Source organism: Centruroides sculpturatus, unplaced genomic scaffold (assembly GCF_000671375.1).
Source record: "Centruroides sculpturatus isolate CEXI.00-Female unplaced genomic scaffold, Cexi_2.0 scaffold78, whole genome shotgun sequence".
Lineage (NCBI taxonomy): Eukaryota > Metazoa > Arthropoda > Arachnida > Scorpiones > Buthidae > Centruroides > Centruroides sculpturatus.
The window spans coordinates 319,998-332,888 of record NW_019384629.1 but is presented as its reverse complement, the minus strand read 5'-3'; the positions used below and the strand labels follow the sequence as shown (position 1 = coordinate 332,888).

The window sequence follows — 12,891 nt, the reverse complement described above, 5'->3', positions numbered from 1 at the left end:
GTTTTAATTACTTTAAATTCACAGTATAGAAATTGCAGAAAATTTTTAATTTCTTATTCTTGAATTATTATTTTTATCTATATTTGATTCTTTCAATTTGTTTAATATGGTCTCTTTTTCTTGCTAGTTCACTGATTAAGAATCATTTATTGTTTTTTAAATTTTCTAATTATTTTTAAAAACTTTTGTATTTAAGGAATTCATTATTATTTATTTCAATAACTTTTTGTAATACTTAAATGAAATAATTTTAATAGTAAAAGTTACATACTGCTAATCAAACTGTATTTTTGTTTGATGTGTTTTTATCTTTTGTTTGTTTCATTTCCCTTACCTATTGTTTCATTTTTGAAGCAAATCTAAGAATTTATAATTTTTTTTAAATTTTAAAATTGTATAAATTCCATTTTCCTATTCCAATCTGTTGTTTGTCAATTCTGAAGATGGCCATCCAGTCGGTCAAACACATTTGATTAATAAAATACTTCTGTTGGAAAAGGCTAGAACTGTTTTCATTTAACTTTGGTAATGTTGAAACAATGAATAACATTGTTTCAACATTACCAAAGTTAAATGAAAACAGTTCTAACAACAATGTTTTTTCTTTGAATTGTGTTCCAACATTTTGATAGCAAAGTTATTTCATTATGCTTTTTACATTTTTTAAAATTACGAATTGAATTCTGTACACAGAACACTGAATGTCTATTTTATTTTATTAATATTTAATAATGTAATAATAATTCATTCATTCATGTAATAAAATTTAGGTAAACATAACATTACACATCCAGTACCAAAGTTTTACTGGATGTGTAATGTTATTTTTTTACTTATATTTATATATATAAAATAAAAGCATAGCAGTCATCTTTAAACTTTTATTTTTAATGTATACAAATAGGAAAAAGCTAAGCATTCCTATTTGTATACATTGAAAAATAAAAGACATCTTGGGTTCTAGCTAATTAATAATTATACTAAATAGAGGAAGTTAAACTATTCAAACTTGCATTTATTTTTAACTTGAATAATTTGTATGATTTAACGTAATTAGAATTGAAATATTAATGATTGGATCAGAAATGATAGTATAAATATTGTTTTCTGTGAAGTTCTAAAAGATGTACTACATTAGAGCATCATTTATCCAAATCAGTTGGGGACTGGGATTGTTTGGATAACTTATTTTTCAGATAACCAATTATATACAAAAAAATATATTAACCTATCCCATGTTGAAATTTTTTTCTGTTGCGTGTTGCTTCGCGTTGAATTTTCGTTGATGTTAAACCTAACGTAAATTTTTTAAAATAATAATTATGGCTATTGTATTGTTAAAAATTATTTCTTTATTTTGTACAAACAAAATAAATATATTGAAAAATATAAAAACAAAAAAAATATTATACTTTAGAAGTTAATCTAGTATCAGAAATGTTCAATTTAGCACGACACAGTTTGACTGGAATGCTTTCGTTAAACCAACATTTCAGTTGATCAGCTTTAGGATAAATGATGCTCTACTGTATATTATTTTTTCACACATGTATTTTAATAAGTTTAAGAGACAGTGAAAGAAAATGCACATATTTAAAGTTTTTGGTGAATATACATATTAATAATTTATTAGTTTGAAATACCAAATAATCTTCTGAATGTATCAGGTTGTGTGTTCTTATATATGAGTTTGAAAATGAATAAACTAATTTCCAAATATTCATAATAATAATAATAATAATATGTTAAGATCAAAATAAGTGTTTTTCAGAAAAACAACATAATACTTTTAAGTCTAGTTTAAGGAAAATAGATCATACATTAGCTGAACTTTTTCAAAAACCTTTGTTAAAATGCAATCAAAAATTATTTTGTATCAAAATTTATATCTTATTATCATTATATAAAATACAAAAAATACAGTAAAACCCCTGCTGGCTCTACTAATAGTAGGTGAAGGTTGTCTGAGTTAATGCGGTGTTTTTTTCTGATGTGGAAAACGAGAAGGTGGACATGAGTACTGAGTAAAGTTCAAATTGTGTCTTCCGATTTCCAGTCCATCAAAAAGAACACCTTACCACTCCTTGAATGCAAATTAAGACTATTTATTTAACACTATTTACAGAGATACACAGCAATCCATCTTGATTGTTACTAACTACAAGATCTTAGTCCGGACTCCTTTTTCCTTACAGTCTTAGGCTAGGCTCTCGTTCCAGTGGTCATGTTGCCTTAGATATAAGTTCTAGATTCGTTGGCCGATCAATCAGGAGCTGAGCTGAGCTTTCTAACTACTGTGTTTCCCCGAAAATAAGACAGTGTCTTATATTAATTTTTGCTCTGAAAGATGTGCTAGGTGTTATTTTCAGGGGATGTCTTATTTTTTCCATGAAGAAGAATTTCACATTTATTATTGAACAAAAAAATTCCCAAGTTGAACTTAGACGAGAATGACGTATATCCGGTCGTGTTGAACTGAACTTAAATAAAACCGAAGTGAACTTACAAAGTTCCCATGCTGGAGTGGACTTCCCACTCTCGTTTCAACTTAACCTTTTTATAGCATCGACATTGGGCTCGATGACCAATTAGTGCTTATTGAACCGTAGCACTATGCAAATGTGATGTGGCGTGATTCCCAGCTGACTAATTAGCCATCACCAGCTGTGAGGTTATGCAAATCTGTGATACCCAAGCCATAGTTTTATGCAAATCATGCCATGTGGTGTGATTGTCTGCTGACCAATCAGTGGCTGTACTTTCAAAAAGCCAACGGCCACTGTCGATGACTGTTACGAGTAAAAAAAACTTTGCTAGGTCTTACTTTCGGGGGGGGCCTTATATTTAGCAATTCAGGAAAACCTATGCTAGGTCTTATTTTCGGGGAAACACGGTATTCCACTCCAGTTGGCATACCTGTCTTGACTTGTCCAGGTGACTCGCCAACCGTCCCTTTCCAGAATTGCTCTGACGAGTAAAAACTTGACTTAGCTTGTCACTACACAAAACCTCCTTGACTTGCAATAATTTATTGTGATCAGCTATATACAAAGGTTTTACCTAGCTTTAGTAGGTTTTATCAAATTTATTATTATAGGAAATGCATTCAAAATTTTTCATAACCGTACAGTATATGGTAATGCATAGTATTTAGTAACACACTAACTACAGTAATATAGTGCACAGTATCTCAGACTTCTGGATATTGAGAACATTCATTAATTATATTTTTTTTTCTATTGTTACAGAAATTTTTATTCCTAGCCAACCTTCATAAGTAAATATGATTTTATCTGGTTAATGTCACTCTGCTGTCTATTGACTTTTTAAATTATTAATAGTTTTTAATTTATAACAAAATATATGATAAATAACTTTTTAAATGGATATTTTTTTATGGTTTTTTTAAGTGTAAAATCTGACTGTTTTCTTGTCCAAAATGTTTTTGAAAACACTAGTAGTTTTCATCTTCAAAGTTGGTAATGCTGTAAGGCATTATCCTACTGTATAATTCTCATTATAATAAAAATTGGCAGCTAAATTTTTTTTACTTTATTTTATGAATACAGTAAATGTAATAAATTTTGTGCTTAATGATAAAACTATTTGTTATGCATTTAATGTGTCAAATTTAGGATATTGTATACTCGTACAGAATACAATATCCTACATTTACTGGCATAATTAAAATCGTTTCATCAAATCTCAAACTCTTCTATTTGACTTCTTTTAATGTCAATTCTGCTGACAGTCCAATAAATGTGATGTTAAACTGCTTTGACTGTAGTTGTAATTCAGCACTCCATATTAGATAGATATGAGTCATTACTGCTCATAATGTTTGCTTGGTCTCTGGTGATGTCATGAGCATACAAAAATACTTATGGGCTTGAATCACAAAGTGCTTCTGTAAAACTCAGCATTGATTCAAACTTAGTTTCATTGTTGTCTTGTTAATCATCACTCCTTGACCTTCTTTCACACAACTTCTACTTTCTACTTCACTTCATATTCTCCCTATTCTAGCACACATGTTACAAACATAAGTCCATAGACACGTAGGTATCAAAGTCCATACTAGCAGTGTTTGTTCCTAACCAAATCTAGTCTTCATCTTGCAGGATGTCATCCTTAACATTTCCATTGACCATTGTACTGTATATCTCACATTTCTTTATTCTTCTTCACATAGCCACACTTTACAAAGCAGTTCTGGATTGTAGACTGAGGTCACTTGTTGCCATGCCAAAATGATAAAGTGAATGGCCTGCAGGATATAGATCTTGTGTTGGATGGAATCAATAAAAAAAATTAAATATTTTGATGTTAACTACCAAATCTAATGCCAAGTTGGGACCTCATTTCCTTTTATTTAACTCTTTAAGCACAAGATCAGCCAAAATCAGCTTAATCCATTTGAAACAAAATTGGCTGATGGGGAAAGTTGTTTGACTGGTTGTTCCATACAAGTTCCCTTTGTAGCCTGAGGGGTAAAACAATTTAGTCTCCAAATACATAGAATGGTTCAAGACAAGTGGTAATCATCAATTCTTGTCAAGACAGAAGGAGCAATTGCTTGTTTAAACTGGTAATAATCAAAATTGAGATAACATGATAAACTTGCTTTAGGTGCTTGGTGTACTTAGTCTGAGTCCACATTTACTTTGTATGAACAGACTCTGAGGTTAATGACAAGTGAATGTCATTTAATCTTACACTGTTCCCATTGTAGTTGTGCTTCCCTGATATTGACCAATCAGGAAAAAGGATGACTCAGTATGTGATTGTCATGTTTCTTCCACATGTGGGTAAATAAATGGCAGCAGAATCAAAACTTAATAGAAAAATTTTCTCAGAAGAGAAAAACTGTTAGTATAGATATTAAAAAAGTATCAGGATAGAGATTTTCTCTCTTTTTTTCCCCTGTGAGCACTAAGCGGGCCTTTTTTAATCATATTCATCATGAGTTTCAGCCCATACCCCAATGGGGGCAGCTGGTAGTGAAGAACAGCTTGATGTATTCAGAACAGATCACACATGAAAATTCCTGTATTTATTCACCCAGATTTGATTCTAGGTCCTTCTGAGTTGACATCTCAACCACCTCGTCCATTTGATTGTCAAACTGACTCTATTGTTTTGGAACAATTATTCAAAGTTTGTAATATAAAAATGAAGCAAAGGAAAAATGACTACCTCACATCACCACAAACCAAATACAAATATATTGCAAATGTCCAGTTAATGTTAATGCTAATGCTTACTTCATCTACAAGCAGGTCTAAACTTGAATATTACTTTACATTCTTGAAACTGTGTTAGGACTAGTGATGTGCCGGGTATCCGTATCCGCGGATATCTGAGGGAAAAAAAAGATCCGTATCTGTTACTTTTTAGCGGATCTTTTATCTTAATGAATTTCATTACTTATATGAAATTTTAAAGATAGATAGCAATAGCACATTCGTCATTTACTATCGTAAAATATTTCCATATTACACTACTAAACTTTTTGTCAACATTGTTTTTATTTTAATTTAACTCAACACTCTCCAAAAACACAAAAGTAATCTATGCTATCCTGTGTCACACTAGCCACAAACCAGTGTTTCCCAACATGGGGTCCACGCCTCACAAGGGGCAATTGGATTGCTAAGGAGGGCAATTCGAAAATGGACTTGTCCAGAGTTTAAGTTAACCGTATAGCCGTTGTATATGTTAGGGAGACATAAGAATTTTAGAAAGGCTTAAGTGGGGCATAGCACAAAAAACGTTGGGAAACACTGCACTAAACTATTGTGGCGGTACGCTATATTTATGTAAATATTAATTTTAGTTTAGTTTCGTTTCTTCTTTCTACCCTTAGTTCTATTGTTCTATTTTTTCTAGAACTTTCTTATCTATTCCCTGTCCCTTGGGTAGGATGAGCAGTTCCTAGAAATTTGATGAGCAAAGGTGTAAAGAGGAGCCAGAGAAAAAAGAGAAATGATGTAGCAGGTCATTTTTAAACCAGACTTCAGAGTGTACGGACGAGGTGAGAATACTGGGAGTCGTATTTTCAATGACCGGATAGTTCAGAAATAAGTTCAGAAAAAAGATCCTGTTTTAAGGTCGTATTGACAACTGTGGAAGGAAAAATCCTATTTATTGAAGAAGAGAACTGGCCAGATATAGGAGAAGGACATGTTTTATCCCACCGAACAGTACGCATAAAGAAACAAGCCGAAAAAAGAGACAAAACCCCCAGATATCCCTTTTTTTTATCTTATCTACCATTTTTTCTGTCTTCTTAATTCTATCCCTTTTTCTGCTATTAGTGTTAAGTTAGTGTTTAAGGTTCCGGGTTATATTGTCGCGATCAGGATCTGTATTGTACACAGGCTTTGGATACAGCGAACTATTATTATCGCTGTAATTTCGCATGCTACTGTTTGTACCGTGAAGTTGGAATCCCCCGAAATAGAATCTGTATAAAGATGTGAAATAGCTTAATTGGAAAATTATATCAACTTTTGTTACTTTATCCTGTCTTCCTTTGCGGTGAATTCTAATTTAGCACACTTTTACACTATAAACAAAAACACGCACAGTGCAAGTCAAAACACGTTGCGTTATTAATGCAAAGCGTCAACTATCGGTCCAAGGTCACATGCCGACTGAGTACGAAAGTTGAGATCTGTATCCGCGGATCTAGACACTAATGATCCGTATCCGCGGATATACATTTTTAACAATCCGGCACATCACTAGTTAGGACTCTATTCGATCAGAATCTTTATTTATGCAAGCAGTTTTGATTTGACACTGAAATAGACCAACTTGAGTTTTTGAGTAGTAGATGAAGGTAGGGCAAGATGGGTCTGCATTTCACTCAATAAGTGCTATGATTTAGTTGCAATAACACAGCAGTAGTAGTAGATAATGAAAAATTGTTTAGTACTCTTGGCATTTGGAGGCAACATGTTTGACAGCCATGTTGATGTAACTTATTTAAAAACACCTGCATGTAAGTAATCAAAGTTTTCTAATTTTTTGATTATTTCTATCAATAGAGAACTCTTTTAGCTTAATCTGACTGTATAAAATCTTTTTATTAATACTATCGATTACCAAAGAGTTTAAGAAAAATTCCAAAATGGCATATTGAAGTAAGACAGAGAAGTGTTTTATGATGCAAAACAAGGTTACTTTATCTTCTCATTTGGTACCCCATCTTAACAAAGAAAAACAAGTCTTAAGAGATGACAAACAGAAAGCAAGACAAATAGGAAAAGTAATCAACTTGCAAAAGAGTAAAATACAAGAAAGAAAAGTAGGAATGCATCAGTTAAAATACCTGGAGAGTTCTTCAGTGAAGACACTGAATGTCTTTATTGTTGATATTTGTATTCTGATTCAATGTAAGATAGGATAAGCGGTATAATTGTTACTAATGGTGAAGAAGAGGATAAGAAGGATGAAGTTCATGGCATAAGTGCCTTATGTCTTCAATTAAAGTAAATTGCCATACTATAAAAATTTCTTTAATACACCCTAAATATTGTTTCATGGCTAATTTGATGTTTAATCTTAATAATTATAGAAAGTAAATTTAATTTGTACCATTCTATATTGCCTCAATGCACACCCCATCTTGTCCCACCTATAGAGCAAGATGGAGTATTTGACATAATTTCATGAATATTGTAATAAAAAGAAGAAAAAGTTATTAATTTGAGTTTTTTGTTGTTGAAATTTGGGGAAAACTTCTGGTCATTGAATGCTCAAGGATGTGATCCTTGAGCATTCAATGACAAAAAACCCTATCTTGCCTCACACATTTAAACAAACAGCCTTATGAGTTTCAAGTTGTTTCATTTTACTTTCATTTTTATGTTTATGTATATATTTTCTGTCAAGATTCTGATACAAAAAATAAAAATTTGACATAGGCTTTCAGGGACAGAATAAAAGAATGTGAAATAGCTATAAAAAACAAGAGAATAAACAACTACTTTGTCAGAAGAAATATATAATAATAGAAGGAAAAAGTAGGGACGTTGAAATCCATGACTTACACAAGAAATCTCCCCATGCAGATTGCAGAAGAATTGGCAATTGCCACTTGGTTTGAAACATGTTTAAACAAGAGATGGTTGCTTAGATCTGGTTGTTAACATCAGATTATTAAATTAATTTTTTATTGATTTATATTTATTTTGAAATTTGGCTGTTTTCTACTTTTAAATATTTTAAATACAGTAAGACCCCGCTTAATACTGATTTGATATAACGCAGTCTGCTCAAAGCATAAAAAAAGCTCAAAATTTATGCTGATTTAAATTATTGCAGCATTTCATTGATTCATATATAATATGATTATTTGCAAACACAAATCAATCAGCAAAAGGTGGCAAAAAGGTGTACTTTCTTTAAATCTATGTTTGTTTGTTTGCAATTTTGGAAAAAATATAACATCATGGATGCCATAGTAAACTAAGGTTAAATAAATAAAAACGAGAACTTATACTGGATTGAATAATATAAATAAAATAAAATACACCTTTAACTATCCAGCAATAAATAATGTTTAATAAAAATGTTTTCAACCGTTTTTAAACGGCCATCTTCAGTTGAACCAATATTAAAAAAGCCAACATTAAAAAAGAACACATGAAATACAAATTAAACAGAAACCGAAATGCGCATGCGTACTTCATCGGACTTGCGTCTTCTGAAAATCTATAAATAACTTGCAAATAACATAAAAAATAATAAAGCCGCCAAAAAGGGGGGGAGAATATACNTGAATAATATAAATAAAATAAAATACACCTTTAACTATCCAGCAATAAATAATGTTTAATAAAAATGTTTTCAACCGTTTTTAAACGGCCATCTTCAGTTGAACCAATATTAAAAAAGAATGGCCATTTAAAAATGGTTGAAAACGTTTTTATTAAACATTATTTATTGCTGGATAGTTAAAGGTTTATTTTATTTTATTTAAACTAAGATTTTTTTCTAAGTTTATGATTTAGTAACTATTGTCAAATACTAGATTTTAATTTGTTTAGGTATACATTTTGTTACAATACAATTGATACTGATATTAATTTTTACACAATTCAATATTTAAATCTGAAAATAGTTGTTTATTCAAGAAACAAAACTGATCACAGTCAAAAGTATGGAAAATTATAAATTTTTACTGTTTCTGCTCTTTGTTGTAATATATGAGGGCTATTTTTTAAATAAGGTCTGTTTGTGAATGAGAGTGAGAATGACATGCGATTGCAGCAGTGTGTTTAGATGTCATTTGCAGCCGTATCATCTGTCTGTGTGCTGAACTGTAAAAGTTTATAATGTTTAAGAAAATTGAGTTGCCCGCTGACTGTAAGATACAATCTGTTATTCCATTTCAGCACGAAAGATCATGGTAGCTGTTTTTTGGGACAGGAAAGGGACTTTGTTAGTGGATTTTATGCAGAGAGGCACAACAATCAATTCTGATGCTTATTGTGTGATCTTAGAAAACTCTGCCGTGCCATACAAGACAAGCGGCGTGGCCTAATGTCTTCTGGTGGCAGGCGGCAGATTTCTTTGAAGTCAGAATTTAAAAAATTTTTTAAATTCTGACTTCAAAGAAATCTGCAAGTATGACAAATGTTTGAACAAAAATAGAAATTATGTAGAAAAGTAGATAAAAGTATGTAGAATGTGGGAAAAAATATATTTTAATGATACAGTATTTTTCTTCTTATTAAAAAACGGACCTTATTTAAAAAATAGCCCTCTTACTATTATGAATTTTACACCCTTGTATCTGTTGTAGCTTGTTGTTCTAAGAATTCAAGCAGTTTTGTTGCATGATAAATTGCATCAGTTAAATTGTCCAATGAACTACAGTAGAGCGTCGATTATCCGAAAGCCAATCATCCGAAAGAATTCCAGTCGGCAAATTTAAATTTTTGCCAGTGCTGTGGCGCTGCAATCTTTGGCTATGTCTTGGGCTACTCAAATATTTTATGTTTTTGATACTAAATTAACTTCTGAAGTATAATTTTTTATTGTTTTTATATTTTTCAATATATTTATTTTGTTCGTACAAAATAAAAAAAAATTTTTTAACGATACAATAGTCTTTGTTAGGCTTAACATCGACGAAAATTCAACGAGAAGCGACGCGCAACGGAGAAAAATGTCAAGATGGGATAAATTAATATATTTTTTCGTATATAATCGGTTATCCGAAACATCAATCTTCCGAACAACACCAGTCCCCAATTGATTCGGATAATCGACGCTCTACTGTATTTTGTTCTGAAAAATTTTTTGTATTTCCCTCGTCTGGTGATTCTTTCAATATTTCGCCAAAATTCTCATCTTTACAATTAACAAATAATTCATTTTTATCAGGCATATTTTGTATTTCTTCACTGCAACTATTAGGGACTTCAATATCTTCAAAAAAACTTTTAATTTCACTACTGGATTTAGTTCAGATGTTTCTGAAAATTCTTCAATGTTATCACTATTATTCCAAAATTTTCACACAAATTCAATGAATCTTTCTGCATTTGTTCCCATGATTCTGATGATTCTTGACAATACTATAAAGTTCTAGAAATTAAGCACTTCAAAAATGTTCCTCTTTCATCACCTGTATAAGATTGTTGTGAATTTGCCTTCTCTTCCATTATGTATTGACTTCGCTTGGCAAAAATTAACTGATAAATGCACAAAGTGTAGAAGTTATGGCTAAAGGTATCCAAGAATTCTCAACGAGAAGAGCTTATCGCTGTATCATTAAGTTGACTAAACTCAAATCTAATCAATATAGCAGGACTAGGAAATGTAGACGAGCAGGATATTGAAGAGTTACGGCAGGTTTATGGTGAGATCCTTACCAACGACGACCTTTAAGAATTGGCAGAACATGGAATTCTTGTGGAACTGGAAAATAGAGATTCTGAAAACAAAGAACCCAAAAAATTTCTCTACAGATTTCTTCAGTAAAAGTTTGATAATGATAACTGAAATCGTTGATTGAATTGTAGTGAATGATCCAGATTTTGAAAGGAGTGCAAAAGCAAAACGAGGCATTTTGGATGCGATCTTCTGCTACCGACATTTGCTTAACGAAAGAAAAAAGCGACAAATGAAACTTCACGACTTTTCTGAAATTCTTGTTTTTTTTTCCAATAAAGTCAGGACCTTCATCACAAAATATGANAACAGATTAATCATTTTTACATTACTTCTTATGGGAAAGGTTGGTTTGGTATACGTCCTATTCAGTATAAGTCCAAACATTAGGAACGGATTAAGGTCATATACTGAGGTTCCACTGTATTTATAATTGTACTCTATCCTATTCAATGTTCTTTACATTCTGACTCCTGTTGAGTCTAGTATTAATCAGCATTTTCCATGTTACTATATCTTACCACCATTTTTCCATTCTACAATTGACCATTACACTTTTCTTTTTCTATTACATCCTTCTTCATGTTATTTCTTTAGATCTAATTTTTTAAGATTATTATAAATTTGAAAATTAAATAAATTTATCAATTAGTATCATGAATGTTATATGAATCAGATTCATAATGACAATACATTGCAAATGAATAAATTTTTATTCATTTACAATGTTTTTAGCGTTTATAAACATGATATATGTATTGACAAATTGTAGAAATTCATTTTTGGAGTATTGTAATATAAAATCTTTAAACTTATAATAAAATATTTAAGTGAATTTTCATCTATAAGCAATATTGATGTTTTTTTTAAAGCTGTTAAAAAGTTATCCCTTTTACATTGTTTTAACAGATATATTGTCAATATTATATACCAAAATTTTATATTCTCTATCTTTACTTTGAATCATCCCATACTATTAGGTCAGTCCATAAGTTCATGCGTATTTTATGACCTTGAGAAAAATCTCCTTTTGCTGTTAAAAATGCCAGTCTAATGTGATACTTTTTACATTGAAGTGTTAAATTGGATCTCATTCATATAATACTGTTCAGAATTGGGAACATTTCAGTTGTTTATTTTCGTTAAAATGGAAGTAACAGATGAATATAAGAGACATGTTTTATACTTTTTATTTTTAAGTGATGAGAATGCTACAAATGCAGCCAAAAAATTAAATACTGTTCATAATCAAACTGTAATTAATGTAAGGACTGCGCAGAAGTGGTTTGAAAGATTTAGAAATAATGATTTTAGTGTGGAGGATAAGGCTCGTACTGGAACACCCATTGACTTTGATGATGATGCTCTCTCTGCACTAGTTGAAGCAGAACCATCTTTAACAGTTGATGAAATTGCGGAACGTTTAAATTCATCCCATGGAACTGTTCATAGACATCTACAACAAATCGGAAAAGTTTCAAAGCTAGGAAAATGGATACCACATGAACTGTTAATAGCTAACTGACAACAACATGTAAACATTTGCACGTCTCTTTTATCCCGCATTACTTTGGAACCTTTTCTTGATTGGCTGGTTACTGGAGACAAAAAATGGGTCCTCTATAATAATGTGACGAGAAAAAGACAATGGACAGATCGTGACAAGCAGCCAAAACTGGCTGCAAAAGGTGGGTTGCATCCAAAAAAAATTCTTTTGTCTGTTTGGTGGGATATGTCAAGTGTAATTCACTTTGAGCTGTTAGAACCTAATCAAACAATTACTGCTCAAATGTATTGTGATCAATTTGAGCGTTTAAATGAAAAAAAATTGACCGTCATTAGTGAACAGAAAGCAGGTTCTCTTGCAACATGACAATGCCAGACTACATGCTGCAAAAATAACTGTAGAGAAACTCAAAAGCTTCAACTGGGAAATTTTACCTCATCCACCATATTTGCCAGATATTGCTCCCAGTGATTATC

At 31.2% G+C, this 12,891-nt stretch overlaps 1 protein-coding gene across 3 annotated transcripts in view; it reads left to right on the top strand.

Moving 5' to 3' along the window:
- The window catches only part of LOC111625696 (hepatoma-derived growth factor-related protein 3-like), a 114,525-nt gene that overhangs the window by 67,617 nt on the left and 34,017 nt on the right, over nucleotides 1-12,891 (top strand). The gene's annotated exons all lie outside the window — the stretch shown is intronic.